General features: G+C 45.0%; 1 protein-coding gene across 2 annotated transcripts in view; it reads right to left on the bottom strand.

Moving 5' to 3' along the window:
• The window catches only part of ZNF318 (zinc finger protein 318), an 843,467-nt gene that overhangs the window by 648,212 nt on the left and 172,284 nt on the right, over positions 1-22,971 (bottom strand). The window lies entirely within an intron of this gene.

Raw genomic sequence — 22,971 nt, 5'->3', positions numbered from 1 at the left:
CTGGGAAATGGTTTCTGGGTCAGCAACAGGGCTTTTATATAGGAATTTATGTGAGTCAGGGACTCTGTAGTATCTGTCTGGTTTGGTTGGTGCAGGAGGTAATGAATCTGGGTTAAGGCTAGATTCTGAATAAACATCATCCACAATGTCTAACACAGGTGGAATAGCAAGGGGTCTGTGCTGGGGTAGTAAGAGGAAAGTACAGTTTTGTACCTACCATAAATGTAGATGTCCGAACTGGATAGCATCTGCAGTCATAACAAATGGGTTGTCCTGTCGTCAGGCAGCCCTTCGGTCGGCCGGATTCCAAAGTCTGGGTCCGCTCGCTGATGTCGCACTTCACCAGACGTCATCTCTGCTGGTCTTCGGGTATAAAGGCATCAGCCGACGCCATTTTCCTCAGTGTTTCTTGCTCCAGATACCAATTGCCCTCTTGGAAAGCTAAATTTTGGATAAATGCCAATGTTTCCAAAATAGCAGAAGGCAAACACAAAAAATAAGCATGTATGTACATATATACAAACAAATACACCATAAGAGACCCCCCCCCCCAAGCTAGCTATTAGGAGGGTAAATACCCTAGGAGTACCACAGAGGGGAAGGAGGGAGGGTAATCCTGACTGCAGATGCTATCCAGTTCAGACATCTACATTTATGGTAAGTACAAAACTGTACTATGTCCTTCATGGATGCATCTGCAGTCATAACAAATGGGTAGAATACCATAGCCAAAGTAGGGGAGGAGGAATAAAAATTATGGTGTAGTTAGGATCCCTTGCAGTACAGCAGTGGCAAACCCTGCTTGGGATCTAGAATATAGAGGTAAATTATAATGCTTGGCAAATGTATGCACGGAGGTCCAAGTAGCCACCTCAATAATGTCCTTGGTTGCCACTCCTCGTAAGAAAGCTGTGGTAGTGGCTGTAGCCCTTGTAGAATGAGGTCTTATGTTCTGTGGAATTGGTTTTCCATGGTAGGAGTAACAGAATCTTATGCAATTTCCTATCCATTTGGAGATTGTCTGTTTGAAATTGCTTTTCCTTCCCTTCCTGTTGCATAGGCTACAAAAAGCTGGTCAGTTTTTCTGTTACTTTTGGTTCTGTCCAGGTAGTAGCGTAACTGTCTATGTACATCCAAGGTATGCAGCATTCTTTCACCTCTGTTTTGTGGATTGGGAAAGAAGGTAGGTAGGTGGATTGCCTGGTTTAAAGACACTCTGGATACCACCTTAGGCATAAATGTAGGATTAGTTCTCATGGACACCCTATCTTGATGGAAGATTAGGAAGGGTTGCACTGCCATTAAGGCCTGTAGTTCCGAAACCCTCCTTGCTGAAGTAATAGCCAGTAGGAAAGCAGTTTTCCATGACAGGTGTTGTAGATCTGCTGTTGCTGCTGGTTCAAACGGAGGGAATGTCAACTTTTCTAGTACAAAGTTCAAGTCCCATGCTGGTAATGGTGGTTTCCTAGGAGGTTTTACATTCTTGATCCCTCTGAGGAACTGCCTGAGTAGAGGATGTGAAAAGACAGGAGGATCAAAGCTGTATTCTGCTGAAATAGCTGATGCATGTATCTTGATGGAGGAATACTACTAAGTCTGGTACCCTGTAAAATCTATCTGGTTTGGCAGGGGCTGGAGGTAAAGAATCAGGTGCAGTGCAGACATCATTAAATGCATCGTCCACAACAGGCAGAACAGGAGGTACAGCTAAAGGCCTATGTTGTGGTAAATGCAGAAAAGTCCTAAGCCTTTTTCTTGAATCTGAGAAATCTTGTCCCTGCCATTGGAATTGTTCTCTCATGGCATGTAAGGTTTCCCCAAAGGAGAATTCCTCTGGTGGAGAGGCAGCTGGAATGGATTCTTCAGCATCGGAATCTTCATAATTGGAAAAAGGAGCCTCTGGCTGGTCTGTAATGTCTGAGTCATCTGCAGAATCATCAGAGGACACAGGCTCGGGGGGCTCTGCTCTAGGTCTCTTTTCTGGGGGCTGAGAGGCCCTGTCTGGGTGAGATTGGGATGACCTAATTAAGGATATTAAATCTTCTGCCAGAGTAAGCATTTGTGAACTAGAAGTGGGCCTGAGTGAGGGGGGTTTAACAGGCACTGATTTAGCAGATTTGGCTGCTTTAGCCCTGGCAAAGGCCTTAATAGACATGGCTGCAGGAGGCCTAGCAGCACCACGTGCTGGGGTAGAGACATCCAAAGGGATGGTGTCTGATAAATCACTAGGAACCACAGTTGTAGGCAAAATTTCTGAGGCTGATTCAGGTAAGGTAGCAGAAGCCTCAGTAGTAGTCATGGATTCGGCTGAAGATTGACCAGTTTTCTCGGTTTCGGCCAAAACAGAGACACTCGCGGCTTGCTTAACCGTGGTTTCGGCCGAAACCTGGACCGCGAAGTGTCAGTCTTTCTTGCTTTTAACAATTTGGGTAGTCGGAGGATCCGACGGCATAATGTACGCAAAATCTGAGCCAAACTGTTCAGCAAACTCCGACCGACGCCTAAGCGTCGTCGGTTGAAGGAAGCACAGGCGAACAGGCTGCTACGTGGTCTGGGCCTAAGCAAGGCAAACAGTAAGAGTGGAAATCTTTATGAGGTATTTGTTTCCCACAAGTTAAACAGTTATTGACTTTTTCTGACATCGGCTGAGGCAAGAAAGAGTCCCCAACGGGGTACTTAGCTTTTAGAAGTCTTCAAGTAGTATTGGTAGTAGTAATCTCTGGATCTGACCGACCGGCACTTGCGAACAGCTTCTGCTTCGGGCGCCACGCGGCAAGAAAGACTGGGGAAAATGTGTCGGCTGATGCCTTTATACCCGAAGACCAGCAGAGATGACGTCGGGTGAAGTGCGACATCAGCCGAAGCCGGACCCAGACTTTGGAATCCTGCCGACCAAAGGGCTGCCTGACGACAGGACAACCCATTTGTTATGACTGCAGATGCATCCATGAAGGACATCTCTCGGAGCCTTTTCTTAGAATCAGAGTAATCCTGGCCTTCCCAGTGGAAATGTTCCCTCATGGTATGTAAAGTTTCCCCTAAAGAGTAGTCTACTGGGGGAGATGCTGAAGGAACAGACTCTTCAGCATCAGAGTCTTCATAAGGGGGAAAAAAAGAGTACTCCTGTTCCTCAGAAGAATCTGAGGAAATGGAAACCTGGTCAGAGGAAGCGTAGTCCTCCTCCTGTCTAGGCCTTTTGTCAGGTGGGGGACGGGAACCCCTGATTAGGGTAATTAAGTCTTCGACCATCTTAAGCATCTGTTTCTTAGGCATGAGGCCTTGCACTGGAGACTGCTGTACAGGCTTCCTTACTTTTAATGGAGTTTTCAGTTTTGCATAGGATTTAATAGTAAGTGCAGTCGGTCTGAAGACACCTTTAGTAACTGACGGCCTTTCAACTGCACCGGGATCCCCTTCAGCTATGGAGTCGGAAGGGCCTAAAGATAAAGGCTCTGAAGGCCCTGTAACCTCCGCTTGGGAGTTGGATGCAGGCTGGGGTTCTATATTAGCGGTCGTCAGGGGCTGCGTAGGCACCTCACTGAAAACCAGAGAACCGGCGACTGGCCTAGCAGAGGCCTGTGTGTCTGGTTTGGGTCTCGGCTGCCAGTCCTTATCTTTGCGCTTTTTATGCATCCCGGTCATCGGCTGCTCCGACGGCATGGTATAATTAAATTTTCTACCAAAATAACGTTGGGCGAAATCAAACCAACGTTTAATAGTTCGTTTGTTAAACCTAGCACAAAACCGGCAACCTGTGAGTTTGTGGTCTGGGCCTAGGCAAGGGATACAATAAGAATGAAAATCCTTATGAGGTATTTGCTTCCCACAAGAAATGCAATTAACTTTTTCTGACATCGGACTGAGGCAAGAAAAGGTACCCCAACGGGGTACTTCGCTTTATTGAAGACTTCAGTCTAAAATTCTATTTGAAAATCTCAGGAGTCGGCTGACCGGCACTTGCAAACTACTTCTGCTTCGGGCACTGTGCGGCAAGAAAGACTGAAGAAAATGGCGTCGGCTGCCTCTTTTATACCCCTGGCGCACTGACGTCAGGGAAGAAGCGACAGCAACAGACGCTGGACCAAGACTTTGGAATTTGGGCAGACTGCGGGACCGCCTGACGGCAGGATAACCCAACTGTGATGACTGCAGCAGGGTAACACGACGAACATCCCAAGTGCGATGACTGCAGCAGTGTAACTCTATGAACATCTGCTTCTGCTTTGGGCTCCTCGGCAAAAAAGACTGACATAATGGCATCAGCTACCTGTTTTTATTCCCCTGATAACCTTATGTCAGTCCTGAAGCAAAGTACAGTTTTGTACCTACCATAAATGTAGATGTCCGAACTGGATAGCATCTGCAGTCATAACAAAGTACAGTTTTGTACCTACCATAAATGTAGATGTCCGAACTGGATAGCATCTGCAGTCATAACAAAGTACAGTTTTGTACCTACCATAAATGTAGATGTCCGAACTGGATAGCATCTGCAGTCATAACAAGTGGGTTGTCCTGTCGTCAGGCAGCCCTGCAGTCGGCCGGATTCCAAAGTCCGGGTCCGGCTTCGGCTGATGTCGCACTCCACCCGACGTCATCTCTGTTGGTCTTCGGGTATAAAAGCATCAGCCGACGCCATTTTCCTCAGTGTTTCTTGCCCCAGATGCCAGTAGCCCTCTTGCAGGCTAAAAATTTGGATAGATGCCAATGTTTCCAAATAGATAGAGGTAAACACAGCAATAAGCATATATGTACATATATACAAACAAATACACCATAAAGACTCCCCAACAGCTAGCTATTAGGAGGGTAAACACCCTAGGAGTACCACAGAGGGAAGGAGGAGGGTAATCCTGACTGCAGATGCTATCCAGTTCGGACATCTACATTTATGGTAGGTACAAAACTGTACTATGTCCTTCATGGATGCATCTGCAGTCATAACAAGTGGGTAGAATACCATAGCCAACTAGGGAGGAGGATAAAAGTAGATTATGGTGTGTTTAGGATCCCTTGCAGTACAGCAGTGGCAAACCCTGCTCGGGATCTGGAATATAGAGGCAAATTATAATGCTTGGCAAATGTATGCACGGAGGTCCAAGTAGCCGCCTCAATAATGTCTTTGGTTGCCACTCCTCGTAAGAAGGCTGTGGTAGTGGCTGTTGCCCTTGTAGAATGAGGTCTTATGTTCTGTGGAATTGGTTTTCCATGGAAGGAGTAACAGTATCGTATGCAATTTCCTATCCATTTGGAGATTGTCTGTTTGGAAATAGCTTTTCCTTCCCTTCCTGTTGCATAGGCTACAAAAGTTGGTCAGTCTTTCTGCTATTTTTGTTCTGTCCAAGTAGTAGCGTAGCTGTCTATGTACATCCAAGGTATGCAGTATTCTTTCCCTCTGTTTTGTGGGTTGGGAAAGAAGGTAGGTAGGTGGATTGCCTGGTTTAAAGACACTCTGGATACCACCTTGGGCATAAATGTAGGATTAGTCCTCATGGACACTCTATCTTGGTGGAAGATTAGGAAGGGTTGCACTGCCATTAAGGCCTGTAGTTCTGAAACCCTCCTTGCTGAAGTAATTGCCAGTAGGAAAGCAGTTTTCCATGACAGGTGTTGTAGATCTGCTGTTGCTGCTGGTTCAAAGGGTGATAGTGTCAGCTTTTCTAGCACAAAGTTTAAATCCCAAGCTGGTAATGGTGGTTTCCTTGGAGGTTTTACATTCTTGATTCCTCTGAGGAACTGCCTGAGCAAAGGGTGAAAAACAGGTGGATCAAAGCTGTATTCTGCTGAAATAGCTGATGCATGTATCTTGATGGAGGAGTAGGACAGGCCTGAATGAAGAAGTTCGCCAGATACTCCAGAATGTTAGGCATATCTATGTTTGACACATCTTTTCCTCTTTCCGTACTCCAAATGACAAACCTTTTCCATTTTCCAGCATAGTTCCTTCTTGTTGAAGGTCTGCGTGCTTCAAGAATAATGTCTTTAACTCTTTGGGAAAGTTCTGGATTAGCTGCTGCTATGTGATGTTCCATGCAGTCAGTTGCAGCGTTTTTAGGTTTGGATGTATGATGCTGTAGTTGTTCTGAGTTAACATCAAAGGCATCAGGGGTATTGGCCACATATTGTTGCGAGACATGCTCTTCAGTAGTGGGTACCAGTGTTGTCTTGGCCAGTTTGGAGCTATCAGGATTATCCTTGGACGTTCTTCCTTGATTTTTAGTAGTACCTTGTGTATCAAAGGAAGAGGTGGGAATGCATATGCTGTTAGGCCTTTCCAGTTGAAGGAGAGTGAGTCCACTTTCCATGCTAGTGGGTGGAATGTCCTTGTGCAGAATTTTTGAGCTGGTGATTGAGAGGTGATGCGAATAGGTCTATCTGTGGCATTCCCCATTTCTTCGAGATGGTCTTGAAGATGTCCGGTGCAGCTTCCATTCGTGGGCATCCAAGTGGTTCTGCTTAATATGTCTGCTAGAGTATTGTCTTTCCCGGTACAAATATTGCCTGTAACTGAATGTTGTAGCTGAGTGCCAGGGTCCACAGCTCCAAGGTCATTCTGCATAGGGGGTATGAATGAGTGCCTCCCTGTTTGTTGATGTACCACATGACTGTGGTGTTGTCTGTCCTTATCATCAACTGGCCCTCTTTGAGAAATGGTTTGAACTTTTGGATTGCCAGTTTTACTGCCAGCATTTCTTTTAGATTGATGTGCAGGTGAAGTTGATCCTGTGTCCACAATCCTTGCACGCATTTGTCCAGCATGTGGGCCCCCATCCTAGGTCTGAAGCGCCTGTTCTGCTGGTCTGGCTTGGTTGACATCTGAAAGGGTAGGCCTGGGTTTGACTGGCATGCCTGAGCCCACCATAGGAACTCCTGTTTTAAGCATGGAATTAGAGGGATTTCTGTTTCTAGACTGTGTCTGTGTTGGGACCATAAATTCTTTAGGTACCACTGTAGTTTCCTCATATGTAGTCTGGCAAATGGGACCAAGATTATGCATGATGCCATGAAGCCCAAGGCCTGCAGAACTTTTCTTGCTGTTAACTTGTTCAGTTTTGTTAGTGCCAAGAAGTAAAGAGGAAGTTCTTTTGTTTTTCTGTAGTCAGGAATGCCATTTGTTGTACTGTGTCCAATTCAGCCCAAGAATGTCCTTGTTTGGGATGGTATCAGCCTTGACTTTTGTAAATTGACTGTGTATCCCAGTCCTTGTAGCAAGTAAATGACCCTTTGTAAATCTGTTGTCAGCTTGCTTTTGTTGTCCCCTTGTAGCAGGCAGTCGTCCAGGTATGGGTAAATTTGAATTCCTGTAGTCTGCAATGGGCGATTACTGATGCCAGGCATTTTGTGAATACTCTGGGCGCAGTAGATAAGCCAAAGGGCAATGCTGAGAATTGATAGTGCTCTGATCCTGCAAGAAATCTGAGGTATCTTCTGCAGATTGGTCGAATGGGGACGTGCAGGTATGCCTCCTTGAGATCTAGAGTTACCAGCCAAGACTCCTTGCCCAGCATGGGAAGAAGTTGCTGTAGGGTCAGCATTTTGAATTTTGGGACAATGATGTATGTATTTAAGGTGGACAGGTCGAGAATTGGTCTCCAACTTTTTCCTTTCTTGGAACTAGGAATAGTCTGGAGTAGAACCCCTTTCCTTGTTCTGCTGTTGGCACTCTTTCCACAGCTCTCATGTTTGCTAACTCCATTATCTGGCGTAGAGCCTCTGTTTTTGATTTGGAGGTAGATTTGGCATTCCTCTTTTGACTGGTAAAGTGTGGAAGTGAAACCGTAACCTTGATCTATGGTTTGTAAAATCCACTTGTCTTTTGTTATGTAGTGCCAGTTCTTTGAAAATAAGGTTAACTTTCCGCCTAGAGGAGCTGCTATTTGTTCCCTGGTAGGCGGATTTAGGATTAAGTCACTGTGGTTGTGCTGATGTAGTGGCAGTGGCTGTGTCTGTGCCTCTGTTGTTACCTTGCCACTGTCGTCCTCTGTAGGCACCTCCTCTGGATTGGTTTCTGCCTCTGGAACGTCTATTCCTGCCCCTTTGAAATTTTGTGGAGTCAGGAAAGGACCAATTTTGGCAGGCCAGTTCCTGCTAAACCTTGGGGTTGAACCTGCAAGAAATCTTTAACAGTTTGAACAGATTTTGCCTTTTCTTCCATTTTCTTCATAACCTGCTGGGCAGGTGTACCAAACAAACTTGTCTTGTCCATAGGAGCATCTAGCAACTTAGCTTTAACATGATCCGGTAAAGCTTGTTCCTTTAGCCATGCATGCCTTCTTATCACTGTGCCTGTCATGGCTGATCTAAATGAAGCCTCCAGTGCATCATAGCCACATTTTAAGGAATGGTTGCTAACCTGTTGTATGTTATTTACCATCTCTAATACATATTTCTTATCAAGAGATTCATCAGTGGTTAGCTTTTAAGTTAACTGATCAAGCATAAACTCTTGGTATTGTATCATGTGAAACTGACAGTTTAAAGCTCTAGCTGAGAGAGTAGCTGAAGTGTAGACCTTTTTACCCCATCTGTCTAGTGACCTTGCTTCCCTTTCAGAAGGAATAGGGTTTTTAGCTGTGGTCGCGGCTACTGCCTTGGGACCCTGGGATATAGTTTCTGGGTCTGCAAGTGGGGCCTTGTAAAGGTGGTGATGAGTATCTGGCACCCTGTAAAATCTGTCTGGTTTGGCAGGGGCTGGGGTAAAGAATCTGGAGCGAGCAAACATCATTGAAAGCATCATCCACCACAGAGAGAACAGGAGGTATAGCTAAGGGCCTGTGCTGTGGGAGGTGCAGAAAGGTCCTAAGTCTTTTCTGGAGTCTGAAAAATCCTGTTGCTGCCATTGGAACTGTTCTGCATGGCATGCAAGGTTTCCCCAAAGGAGAATTCTTCTGGTGGGAAGCAGCTGGAATGGATTCTTCAGCATCAGAATCTTCAAAATTGGAGAAGGGAGCCTCAGGCTGGTCAGTAATGTCTGATTCATCAGCAGAATCATCAGAAGACACTGGCTCAGGGGCTCTGCCCTAGGTCTCTTCTCTGGGGCTGAGAGGCCCTGTCTGGGTGAGATTGAGATCCTCTAATTAAAGAAATTAAATCTTCTGCCAAAGAAAGCATTTGAGAACTAGAAGAGGGCCTGGATGTGGGGGTTTAACAGGCACTGATTTAGTAGTCTTGGCTGCTTTAGCCCTGGCGAAGGCCTTAATGGATATGGCAGCTGGGGGCCTAGCAGCACCACGTGCTGGGGTAGAGACATCCAAGGGATGGTGTCTGATAAGTCAACCACCGTAGTGGGTAAAATTTCTGAGGTCGATTCAAGAGTTGTAGCAGGGGCCTCAGTTGTAAGAATAGGTTCAGCTGTACTTTGAGCAGTTTTCGGTTTCGGCGAAACAGAGACACTCATGTTTGCTTTACCGTGGTTTCGGCGAAACCGCGGACCGCAGTGTCGGTCTTTATCTTTGTTTTTGGGGGTAGTCGGAGGATCCGGCGGCATAATGTACGCAAAATCAGAACCGAAAAACTGTTCTGCAAACTCCGACCGACGCCTAAGCGTTCGTCGGTTGAAAGAGGCACAGGCGAACAGGCTGCTACGTCGTGGGCTGGGCCTAAACAAGGCAGACAGTAAGAGTGGAAATCTTTATGAGGTATTTGTTTCCCACAGGTTAAACAATTGTTAACTTTTTCTGACATCGGCTGAGGCAAGAAAGAGTCCCCAACGGGTACTTAGCTTTAGAAGTCTTCGGTAGTATTCGGTAGAAGTAATCTCTGGATCCGACCGACCGGCACTTGCGAACAGCTTCTGCTTGGCGCCACGCAAGAAAGACTGAGGAAAATGGCGTCGGCTGATGCTTTTATACCGAAGACCAACAGAGATGGCGTCGGGTGGAGTCGACATCAGCGAAGCGGACCCGGACTTTGGAATCCGGCCGACTGCAGGGCTGCCTGACGACAGGACAACCCACTTGTTATGACTGCAGATGCATCCATGAAGGACATCTGGGTTGTCCTGTCGTCAGGCAGCCCTTCAGTCGGCCGGATTCCAAAGTCCGGTCCGCTTCGCTGATGTCGCACTTCAACCGACGTCATCTCTGTTGGTCTTCGGGTATAAAAGCATCAGCCGACGCCATTTTCCTCAGTGTTTCTTGCCCCAGATGCCAGTAGCCCTCTTGAAGGCTAAAATTTGGATAGATGCCAATGTTTCCAAAAAGATAGAGGTAAACACAAAAATAAGCATGTATGTACATATATACAAACAAATACACCATAAAAGACTACCCCCCCACCAGCTAGCTATTAGGAGGGTAAACACCCTAGGAGTACCACAGAGGGGAAGGAGGGAGGGTAATCCTGACTGCAGATGCTATCCAGTTCGGACATCTACATTTATGGTAGGTACAAAACTGTACTATGTCCTTCATGGATGCATCTGCAGTCATAACAACTGGGTAGAATACCATAGCCAACTAGGGAGGAGGATAAAAGTAGATTATGGTGTGTTTAGGATCCCTTGCAGTACAGCAGTGGCAAACCCTGCTCGGGATCTGGAATATAGAGGCAAATTATAATGCTTGGCAAATGTATGCACGGAGGTCCAAGTAGCCGCCTCAATAATGTCTTTGGTTGCCACTCCTAAGAAGGCTGTGGTAGTGGCTGTTGCCCTTGTAGAATGAGGTCTTATGTTCTGTGGAATTGGTTTTCCATGGAAGGAGTAACAGAATCGTATGCAATTTCCTATCCATTTGGAGATTGTCTGTTTGGAAATAGCTTTTCCTTCCCTTCCTGTTGCATAGGCTACAAAAAGTTGGTCAGTCTTTCTGCTATTTTTTGTTCTGTCCAAGTAGTAGCGTAGCTGTCTATGTACATCCAAGGTATGCAGTATTCTTTCCCCTCTGTTTTGTGGGTTGGGAAAGAAGGTAGGTAGGTGGATTGCCTGGTTTAAAGACACTCTGGATACCACCTTAGGCATAAACGTAGGATTAGTCCTCATGGACACTATCTTGATGTAAGATTAGGAAGGGTTGCACTGCCATTAAGGCCTGTAGTTCTGAAACCCTCCTTGCAGAAGTAATTGCCAGTAGGAAAGCAGTTTTCAATGACAGGTGTTGTAGGTCTGCTGTTGCTGCTGGTTCAAAGGGTGATAGTGTCAACTTTTCTAGCACAAAGTTTAAGTCCCAAGCTGGTAATGGTGGTTTCCTTGGAGGTTTTACATTCTTGATTCCTCTGAGGAACTGCCTGAGCAAAGGGTGCGAAAAAACAGGTGGATCAAAGCTGTATTCTGCTGAAATAGCTGATGCATGTATCTTGATGGAGGAGTAGGACAGGCCTGAATGAAGAAGTTCGGCCAGATACTCCAGAATGTTAGGCATATCTATGTTTGACACATCTTTTCCTCTTTCCGTACTCCAAATGACAAACCTTTTCCATTTCCCAGCATAGTTCCTTCTTGTTGAAGGTCTGCGTGCTTCAAGAATAATGTCTTTAACTGTTTGGGAAATTTCTGGATTAGCTGCTGCTATGTGATGTTCCATGCAGTCAGTTGCAATGTTTTGAGGTTTGGATGTATGATGCTGTAGTTGTTCTGAGTTATCAAAGGCATCAGGGGTATTGGCCACATATTGTTCCGAGACATGCTCCTCAGCAGTGGGTACCAGTGTTGTCTTGGCCAGTTTGGAGCTATCAGGATTATCCTTGGACGTTCTTCCTTGATTTTTAGTAGTACTTTGTGTATCAAGGGAAGAGGTGGGAATGCAAATGCTGTTAGGCCTTTCCAGCTGAAGGAGAGCGAATCCACTTTCCATGCTAGTGGGTGGAATGTCCTTGTGCAGAACTTTTTGAGCTGGTGATTGAGAGGTGATGCGAATAGATCTATCTGAGGCATTCCCCATTTCTTTGAGATGGTCTTGAAGATGTCGGGTGCAGCTTCCATTCGTGGGCATCCGATGTGGTTCTGCTTAATATGTCTGCTAGAGTATTTTCTTTCCCGTACAAATATTGCCTGTAACTGGATGTTGTAGCTGAGTGCCAGGGTCCACAGCTCCAAAGTCATTCTGCATAGTGGGTATGAATGAGTGCCTCCCTGTTTGTTGATGTACCACATGACTGTGGTGTTGTCTGCCCTTATCATCAACTGGCCCTCTTGGAGAAATGGTTTGAACTTTTGGATTGCCAGTTTTACTGCCAGCATTTCTTTTAGGTTGATGTGCAGGTGAAGTTGATCCTGTGTCCACAATCCTTGCACGCATTTGTCCAGCATGTGGGCCCCCCATCCTAGGTCTGAAGCGTCTGTTGTGATGGTCTGGCTTGCTTGACATCTGCGAAAGGGTAGGCCTGGGTTTGACTGACATGCCTGAGCCCACCATAGGAACTCCTGCTTTAAGCATGGAAGTAGTGGGATTTCTGTTTCTAGGCTGTGTCTGTGTTGGGACCATAAATTCTTTAGGTACCACTGTAGTTTTCTCATATGTAGTCTGGCAAATGGGACCAAGATTATGCATGATGCCATGAAGCCCAAGGCCTGCAGTACTTTTCTTGCTGTTAACTTGTTCAGTTTTGTTAGTGCCAAGAAGTAAAGAGGGAGTTCTTTTTGTTTTTCTGTAGTCAGGAATGCCATTTGTTTTACTGTGTCCAATTCCGCGCCCAAGAAAGTCCTTGTTTGGGATGGTATCAGCCTTGACTTTTGTAAATTGACTGTGTATCCCAGTGCTTGTAGCAAGTAAATGACCCTTTGTAAATCTGTTGTCAGCTTGCTTTTGTTGTCCCTTGTAGCAGGCAGTCGTCCAGGTATGGGTAAATTTGAATTCCCTGTAGTCTGCAATGGGATTACTGATGGCAGGCATTTTGTGAATACTCTGGGCAGTAGATAAGCCAAAGGGCAATGCTGAGAATTGATAGTGCTCTGATCCTGCAAGAAATCTGAGGTATCTTCTGCAGATTGGTCGAATGGGGACGTGCAGGTATGCCTCCTTGAGATCTAGAGTTACCAGCCAAGACTCCTTGCCCAGCATGGGAAGAAGTTGCTGTAGGGTCAGCATTTTGAATTTTGGGACAATGATGTATGTATTTAAGGTGGACAGGTCGAGAATTGGTCTCCAACTTTTTCCTTTCTTGGAACTAGGAATAGTCTGGAGTAGAACCCTTTCCTTGCTCTGCTGTTGGCACTCTTTCCACAGCTCTCATGTTTGCTAACTCCATTATCTGTTGTAGTGCCTCTGTTTTTGATTTGGAGGTAGATTTGGCATTCCTCTTTTGACTGGTAAAGTGTGGAAGTGAAACCGTAACCTTGATCTATGGTTTGTAAAATCCACTTGTCTTTTGTTATGTAGTGCCAGTTCTTTGAAAATAAGGTTAACTTTCCGCCTAGAGGAGCTGCTATTTGTTCCCTGGTAGGCGGATTTAGGGTTAAGTCACTGTGGTTGTGCTCATGTAGTGCCAGTGGTTCTGTCTCTGCCTCCGTTGTTACCTTGCCACTGTCGCCCTCTGTAGGCACCTCCTCTGGATTGGTTTCTGCCTCTGGAACGTCTATTCCTGCCCCTTTGAAATTTTGTGGAGTCAGGAAAGGACCAATTTTTGGCAGGCCAGTTCCTGCTAAACCTTGGGGTTGAACCTGCAAGAAATCTTTAACCGCTTGAACAGATTTTGCCTTTTCTTCCATTTTCTTCATAACCTGCTGGGCAGGTGTACCAAACAAACTTGTCTTATCCATAGGAGCATCTAGCAACTTAGCTTTAACATGATCCGTAAAGCTTGCTCCTTTAGCCATGCATGCCTTCTTATCACTGTGCCAGTCATGGCTGATCTAAATGAAGCCTCCAGTGCATCATAGCCACATTTTAAGGAATGGTTGCTAACCTGTTGTATGTTATTTACCATTTCTAATACATATTTCTTATCAAGAGATTCATCAGTGGTTAGTTTTTAGTTAACTGATCAAGCATAAACTCTTGGTATTGTATCATGTGAAACTGACAGTTTAAAGCTCTAGCTGAGAGAGTAGCTGAAGTGTAGACCTTTTACCCCATCTGTCTAATGACCTTGCTTCCCTTTCAGAAGGAATAGGGTTTTAGCTATGGTCGCTACTGCCTTGGGACCCTGGGATATAGTTTGGGGTCTGCAAGTGGGGCCTTGTAAAGGTGGTGATGAGTATCTGGCACCCTGTAAAATCTGTCTGGTTTGGCAGGGGCTGGAGGTAAAGAGTCTGGCGGAGCAGACATCATTGAAAGCATCATCCACCACAGAGAGAACAGGAGGTATAGCTAAGGGCCTGTGCTGTGGGAGGTGCAGAAAGGTCCTAAGTCTTTTTCTGGAGTCTGAAAAATCCTGTTGCTGCCATTGGAACTGCTCTCGCATGGCATGTAAGGTTTCCCCAAAGGAGAATTCTTCTGGTGGGGAAGCAGCTGGAATGGATTCTTCAGCATCAGAATCTTCAAATTGGAGAAAGGAGCCTCTGGCTGGTCAGTTATGTCTGATTCGTCAGCAGAATCATCAGAGGACACTGGGTCAGGGGGCTCTGCCCTAGGTCTCTTCTCTGGGGGCTGAGAGGCCCTGTCTGGGTGAGATTGAGATCCTCTAATTGATGAAATTAAATCTTCTGCCAACATAAGCATTTGAGAACTAGAAGAGGGCCTGGTTGTGGGGGGTTTAACAGGCACTGTCTTAGTAGTCTTGGCTGCTTTAGCCCTGGCGAAGGCCTTAATGGACATGGCTGCTGGAGGCCTAGCAGCACCACGTGCTGGGGTAGAGACATCCAAGGGAATGGTGTCTGATAAGTCAGTGGCAACCACCGTAGTGGATAAAATTTCTGAGGCCGAATCAAGAGTGGTAGCAGGGGCCTCAGTTGTAGAGATAGGTTCAGCTGTACTTTGATCAGTTTTCTCGGTTTCGCGAAACCGGAGACACTCATGTTTGCTTAACCATGGTTTCGGCCGAAACCGCTGACCGCATGATGTCAGTCTTTATGTTTGCTTTTGGCAGATTGAGTAGTCGGAGGATCCGACGGCATAATGTACGCAAAATCAGAACCGAAAACTGTTCTGCAAACTCCGACCGGCGCCTAAGCGTTCGTCGGTTGAAAGAAGCACAGGCGAACAGGCTGCTACGTCGTGGGCTGGGCCTAAACAAGGCAGACAATAAGAGTGGAAATCTTTATAAGGTATTTGTTTCCCACAGGTTAAACAATTATTAACTTTTTCTGACATCGGCTGAGGCAAGAAAGAGTCCCAACGGGTACTTAGCTTTAGAAGTCTTGAAGTAGTATTCTGTAGAAGTAATCTCTGGATCCGACCGACCGCACTTGCCAACAGCATCTGCTTGAGCACGCAGCAAGAAAGACTGGGAAAATGGCGGCTGATGCTTTATACCGAAGACCAACAGAGACGTCGGGTGAAGTGCGACATCAGAAGCGGACCCGACTTTGGAATCCGCCGACTGAAGGGCTGCCTGACGACAGGACAACCCAGTTGTTATGACTGCAGATGCATCCATGAAGGACATCTGGGTTGTCCTGTCGTCAGGCAGCCCTTCGGTCGGCCGGATTCCAAAGTCTGGGTCCGGTTTCAGCTGATGTCGCACTTCACCCGACGTCATCTCTGCTGGTCTTCGGGTATAAAGGCATCAGCCGACGCCATTTTCCTCAGTGTTTCTTGCCCCAGATGCCAGTTGCCCTCTTGGAAGGCTAAATTTTGGATAAATGCCAATGTTTCCAAAAAGATAGAAGGCAAACACAAAAAATAAGCATGTATGTACATATATACAAACAAATACACCATAAGAGACTCCCCCCACCAGCTAGCTATTAGGAGGGTAAATACCCTAGGAGTACCACAGAGGGGAAGGAGGAGGGTAATCCTGACTGCAGATGCTATCCAGTTCGGACATCTACATTTATGGTAGGTACAAAACTGTACTATGTCCTTCATGGATGCATCTGCAGTCATAACAACTGGGTAGAATACCATAGCCAACTAGGTGAGGAGGAAGAAGAACTTATGGTGTGGTTAGGATCCCTTGCAGTACAGCGGTGGCAAACCCTGCTCGGGATCTGGAATACAGAGGTAAATTATAATGCTTGGCAAATGTATGCACGGAGGTCCAAGTAGCTGCCTCAATAATGTCCTTGGTTGCCACTCCTCGTAAGAAGGCTGTGGTAGTGGCTGTTGCCCTTGTAGAATGAGGCCTTATGTTCTGTGGAATTGGTTTTCCATGGAAGGAGTAACAGAATCGTATGCAATTTCCTATCCATTTGGAGATTGTCTGTTTGGAAATTGCTTTTCCTTCCCTTCCTGTTGCATAGGCTACAAAAGCTGGTCAGTTTTTCTGTTACTTTTGGTTCTGTCCAGGTAGTAGCGTAGCTGTCTATGTACATCCAAGGTATGCAGCATTCTTTCCCCTTTGTTTTGTGGGTTGGGGAAGAAGGTAGGTAGGTGGATTGCCTGGTTTAAAGACACTCTGGATACCACCTTAGGCATAAATGTAGGATTAGTTCTCATGGACACTATCTTGGTGGAAGATTAGGAAGGGTTGTACTGCCATTAGGGCCTGAAGTTCAGAAACCCTCCTTGCTGAGGTTATTGCCAGTAGGAAAGCAGTTTTCCATGATAGATGCTGTAGGTCTGCTGTTGCTGCTGGCTCAAAGGAGGGAGTGTCAACTTTTCTAGCACAAAGTTCAAGTCCCAAGCTGGCAATGGTGGTTTCCTAGGAGGTTTTACATTCTTGATCCCTCTGAGGAACTGCTTGAGTAGAGGATGTGAAAAGACAGGTGGATCAAAGCTGTATTCTGCTGAAATAGCTGATGCATGTATCTTGATGGAGGAATAGGACAGGCCTGTATGTAGAAGCTCTGCCAAATACTCCAGAATGTTAGCAATATCTATATTCGACACATCTTTTCCTCTTTCAGCACTCCAAATGACAAACCTTTTCCATTTTCCTGCATAGTTCCTTCTTGTTGAAGGTCTGCGGGCTTCAAGGATAATGTCTTTAACCCTTTGGGAAAGATCTGGATTAGTTGCTGCTATGTGATGTTCCATGCAGTCAGTTGCATAGTTTTTAGGTTTGGATGCATGATGCTGTAGTTGTTCTGAGTTAACATCAAAGGCATCAGGGGTATTGACCACATTTTGTCCCAAGACATGCTTCTCAGCAATGGGTACCAGTGTTGTCTTGGCCAGTTCGGAGCTATCAGGATTATCCTTGGACGTTCTTCCTTGATTTTTAGTAATACCTTGTGTATCAAGGGAAGAGGTGGGAATGCATATGCTGTCAGACCTTTCCAGCTGAAGGAGAGCGAATCCACCTTCCATGCAAGTGGGTGGAATGTCCTTGTGCAGAATTTTTTGAGCTGGTGATTTAGAGGGGAAGCGAATAGATCTATCTGTGGCATTCCCCATTTCTTTGTGATGGTCTTGAAGATGTCCGGGTGTAGCATCCATCCGTGAGCATCCGAGGTGGTTCTGATTAACATGTCTGCTAGAGTGTTCTCCTTTCCCGGTATAAATATTGCCTGTAACTGGATGTTGTAGCTGAGTGCCAGGTTCCAAAGGTCCAAAGTCATTCTGCATAGGGGGTATGAATGAGTGCCTCCCTGTTTGTTGATGTACCACATGACTGTGGTGTCGTCTGTCCTTATCATCAAATGGCCTTCTTTGAGAAATGGTCTGAATTTTTGGATTGCCAGTTTTACTGCCAGCATTTCTTTTTGGTTGATGTGCAGGTGTAGCTGGTCCTGAGTCCACAATCCCTGTACGCATGTGTCCAGCATGTGAGCCCCCCATCCTAGGTCTGAGGCGTCTGTTGTGATGGTTTGGCTTGCTCGAAAGTTGAGAAAGGGTAGGCCTGGGTTTGACTGGCATGCTTGAGCCCACCATAGGAACTCCTGTTTTAGGCATGGGATTAGTGGTATTTCTGTTTCTAGGCTGTGCCTGTGTTGGGACCATAAATTCTTTAGGTACCACTGTAGTTCTCATATGCAGTCTGGCATGAGGGACCAAGATTATGCATGATGCCATGAAGCCCAAGGCCTGCAGAACTTTTCTTGCTGTTAGCTTGTTCTGTTTTGTTAGTGCCAAGAAGTAAAGAGGGAGTTCTTTTTGTTGTTCTGCAGTTAGGAATGCCATTTGTCTTACTGTGTCCAATTCCGCGCCCAAGAATGTCCTTGTTTGGGATGGTATCAGCCTTGACTTTTGTAAATTGACTGTGTATCCCAGGGCTTGTAGCAAGTAAATGACCCTTTGTAAATCTGTTGTCAGCTTGCTTTTGTTGTCCGCTTGTAGCAGGCAGTCGTCCAGGTATGGATAAATTTGGATTCCCTGTAGTCTGCAGTGGGCGATTACTGATGCCAGGCATTTTGTGAATACTCTGGGCAGTAGATAAGCCAAAGGGCAATGCTGAGAATTGATAGTGCTCTGATCCTGCAAGAAATCTGAGGTATCTTCTGCAATTTGGTCGAATGGGGACGTGCAGGTATGCCTCCTTGAGATCTAGAGTTACCAGCCAACACTCCTTGCCCAGCATGGGAAGAAGTTGCTGTAGGGTCAGCATTTTGAATTTTGGGACAATGATGTATGTGTTTAAGATGGACAGGTCGAGAATAGGTCTCCAACTTTTTCTTTTCTTGGAACTAGGAATAGTCTGGAGTAGAATCCTTTGCCTTGTTCTGTTATTGGTACTCTTTCCACAGCTCTCATCTTTGTTAATTGCATTATCTGCTGTAGAGCTTCCATTTTTTGATTTGGAGGCAGGTTTGGCATTCCTCTTTTGACTGGTAAAGTGTGGAAGTGGAACCGGTAACCTTGGTCTATGGTTTGCAAAATCCACTTGTCTTTTGTGATATAGTGCCAATTTTTCGAAAATAAGGCTAACTTTCCGCCTAATGGTGCTGCTATTTGTTCCCTGGTAGGCGGGGTTAAAGTCAAGTCACTGTGATTGTCCTGTTGCAGTGGTAGTGGCTGTGTCTGTGCCTCTGTTATTACCTTGCCACTGTCGTCCTCTGTAGGCACCCCCTCTGGATTGATTTCTGCCTCTGGAACGTCTATTCCTGCCCCTTTGGGATCTTGTGGAGTCAGGAAAGGACCAATTTTTGGCAGGCCAGTTCCTGCTAAACCTTGGGGGCTGAACCTGTAAGAAATCTTTAACCGTTTGTACAGATTTTGCCTTTTCTTCCATTTTCTTCATTACCTGCTGGGCAGGTGTACCAAACAAACTGGCCTTATCCATAGGAGCATCTAATAACTTAGCTTTAACATGATCCGGTAAGACCTGTTCCTTCAACCATGCATGTCTTCTTATCACTGTGCCAGTCATGGCTGATCTAAATGAAGCCTCCAGTGCATCATAGCCACATTTTAAAGAATGGTTACTAACCTGTTGTATGTTATTTACCATTTCTAATACATATTTCTTATCTATAGAGTCATCAGAGGATAGCTTTTTAGTTAACTGATCAAGCATAAACTCTTGGTATTGGATCATGTGAAACTGACAGTTTAAAGCTCTAGCTGAGAGAGTAGCAGAGGTGTAAACTTTTTTGCCCCATCTGTCTAAAGACCTGGATTCCCTTTCAGAAGGAATAGGGTTTTTTGCTGTGGTCGAGGCTACTGCCTTTGGCCCCTGGGATATAGTTTCGGGGTCTGCAAATGGGGCCTTGTATAGGTGGTGATGAGTGTCTGACACCCTGTAAAATCTATCTGGTTTGGCAGGGGCTGGAGGTAAGGAATCAGGTGCAGTGCAGACATCATTAAATGCATCGTCCACAACAGAAAGGACAGGAGGTATAGCTAAGGGTCTATGTTGTGGTAAGTGCAGAAAAGTTCTAAGTCTTTTTCTGGAATCTGAGAATTCCTGTTGCTGCCATTGGAATTGTTCTCTCATGGCATGTAAGGTTTCCCCAAAGGAGAATTCCTCTGGTGGAGAGGCAGCTGGAATGGATTCTTCAGCATCGGAGTCTTCATAATTGGGAAAAGGAGCCTCTGGCTGGTCTGTAATATCTGAGTCATCCGCAGAATCAGAGGACACAGGCTCGGGGGGCTCTGCTCTAGGTCTCTTTTCTGGGGGCTGAGAGGCCCTGTCTGGGTGAGATTGAGATCCCCTAATTAAGGATATTAAATCTTCTGCCAGAGAAAGCATTTGTGAACTAGAAGTGGGCCTGGTTGAGGGGGGTTTAACAGGCACTGATTTAGTAGATTTGGCTGCTTTAGCCCTGGCAAAGGCCTTGATAGACATGGCTGCAGGAGGCCTAGCAGCACCACGTGCTGGGGTAGAGACATCCAAGGGGATGGTATCTGATAAGTCATTAGTAACCACAGTTGTAGGTAAAATTTCTGAGGCTGATTCAAGTAAAGTAACAGGAACCTCAGTAGTAGTCAATGATTCGGCTGTATTTTGATCAGTTTTCTCGGTTTCGGCCGAAACCGAGACACTCGCGGTTTGCTTAACCGTGGTTTCGGCCGAAACCGCGGACCGCGAGTGTCGGTCTTTTTCTTTGCGTTTAACAATTTGGGTAGTCAGAGGATCCGACGGCATAATGTACGCAAAATCTGAACCGAAAAACTGTTCAGCAAACTCCGACCGACGCCTAAGCGTTCGTCGGTTGAAGGAAGCACAGGCCGAACAGGCTGCTACGTCGTGGTCTGGGCCTAAACAAGGCAAACAGTAAGAGTGGAAATCTTTATGAGGTATTTGTTTCCCACAAGTTAAACAGTTATTGACTTTCTGACATCGGCTGAGGCAAGAAAGAGTCCCCAACGGGTACTTAGCTTTAGAAGTCTTCAAGTAGTATTCGGTAGTAGTAATCTCTGGATCTGACCGACCGCACTTGCGAACAGCTTCTGCTTCGGGCGCCACGCGGCAAGAAAGACTGAGGAAAATGGCGTCGGCTGATGCCTTTATACCCGAAGACCAGCAGAGATTACGTCGGGTGAAGTGCGACATCAGCCGAAGCCGGACCCAGACTTTGGAATCCGGCCGACCGAAGGGCTGCCTGACGACAGGACAACCCAGTTGTTATGACTGCAGATGCATCCATGAAGAACATCAGCAACACACGCAGAAATACTAAGTCTCTGGTATTCGGGCCGACTGAGGGCTACCTGCAGGCAGACAACCCAAGTGTGATGACTGCAACAGTGAAACACAAAGAACATCCAAGAACTCTTAAAGACAGGCCTGGGGCAGTAGCCAGTGTTAAGATAATAGAATCTAACCAGCTTTATTAAAGTTGGTCTATCTCCATGACAAACTCATGGCGATTTAAGTCTGCACTCATTAGAAAAAAAAAAGTCTTTACATAACAGATTCATAATGCACGGTTTGAAGCATTTAACTACTACTGAAGTTAAAGTAACTGGTGTACAGTTTCTTCCCTACTGCATATTGCCTCCTTTACATACCAGGGTTATATTAGATGTTTTAGATTAGCAGGGCACTGACCCTAATTTTAATAAATGTCAACTTTTTTTTTTTTTTTTCAATTAATACAGAAGTGAAGACTTCTATACGTTTCAAAACTACAGCTAGTATGTGCTCATAACCCATCAATTGGATGATTTTGAAGATTTAAAAATGTATTACCAAATGACTGGACAAATCAATTTTTGAATACTGTGAGATCTAGATAATCTCAAGTTTGAACAGACAGGAACCAAAATAAGACAAACTAGCGAAAAACAAAAAGACAGCTTGGAAACACCAAAGCAAATTCTCTCTGTTTAATTCTCTCTCAAATGACTGACAATATTTTAGAACATCTCAACCCTTCCCTTGCTTCAGAATTTTTACCTGTAATGGTGAAAGAAATATATATTCAAACATACATATACTAACAATTCTATATCTCAAATTATTGTGTTGACTCTCAAAATATGATATTACTTGGTTAACTAAGGAGTCAGAAACTTACATATCCGAGTCAAATGAAATCAGATATCACAAATATGAATGCATTTTATAAAAATGCATGCACACATTAACGTTTAATATTTTCAACTTCAATATACTGTTTAAAGATATTGTCTCATTCAAACCCGGGTAAAACATTGCCCCACTGCGTATTTGCCAACTTAACTCAAAGTGTTATAATAAGTGACAGAGAATTACAACAAAAAGAAGTATGGAATATAAGTTTAATAGCACCCTATAGTAGTAATGCAAGGGAAATAATGTAAATGTTGAACAAAAATTGGGAAATAATTAGGAGAGATCCTCACCTTTCTTACAAGGTCAAAAGCAAACCCCGGATTATTTACAAGAGGGGGGCTAATTTAAAGGAATTATTACAACATAAAAAAACACCCCACAGCGGAAGTGTGGCATGTACAAATGCCAAATGTAGAACTACTGTAAATACATGAGTACAGGACAAGACATTGAAGATAAAAATATTAGTTTTAAAATCAAATTGAAGTACATTTGTCAGTCCAAGTTTGTGGTTTACGTAGCTCAGTGTCAATGCTGTGCAGCGTTTTACATAGGTAAAACGGACAGAAGGTTAAAAGAATAAGTATACGAACATCTATATAAAATAAATACCCTTAACAGAGACAATGCACTGGCTAGACACATTATTTCCTATCCACAACATTCATTTTTGTTCAAAGCAATTGATTCAGTTGTTGATGATAGTTTGGGGGGGGGGGGGGGGCTTACACTTTTACTTGAGCAACTTGAGTTAAGTTGGAAAATACGCACTGGGGCAATGTTTTACCCGGGTTTGAATGAGACAATATCTTTAAACAGTATATTGAAGTTGAAAATCTTAAACGTTAATGTGTGCATGCATTTTTATAAAATGCATTCATATTTGTGATATCTGACTTCATTTGACTCGGATATGTAAGTTTCTGACTCCTTAGTTAACCAAGTAATATCATATTTTGAGAGTCAACACAATAATTTGAGATATAGTATTGTTAGTATATGTATGTTTGAATATATATTTCTTTCACCATTACAGGTAAAAATTCTGAAGCAAGGGAAGGGTTGAGATGT

This window comes from Protopterus annectens, chromosome 1.part0, assembly GCF_019279795.1.
Source record: "Protopterus annectens isolate FY-2018-M chromosome 1.part0, PAN1.0, whole genome shotgun sequence".
Lineage (NCBI taxonomy): Eukaryota > Metazoa > Chordata > Ceratodontiformes > Protopteridae > Protopterus > Protopterus annectens.
Note: the sequence above shows the minus strand (reverse complement) of the source record. Positions and strands in the feature narration are given on the sequence as shown.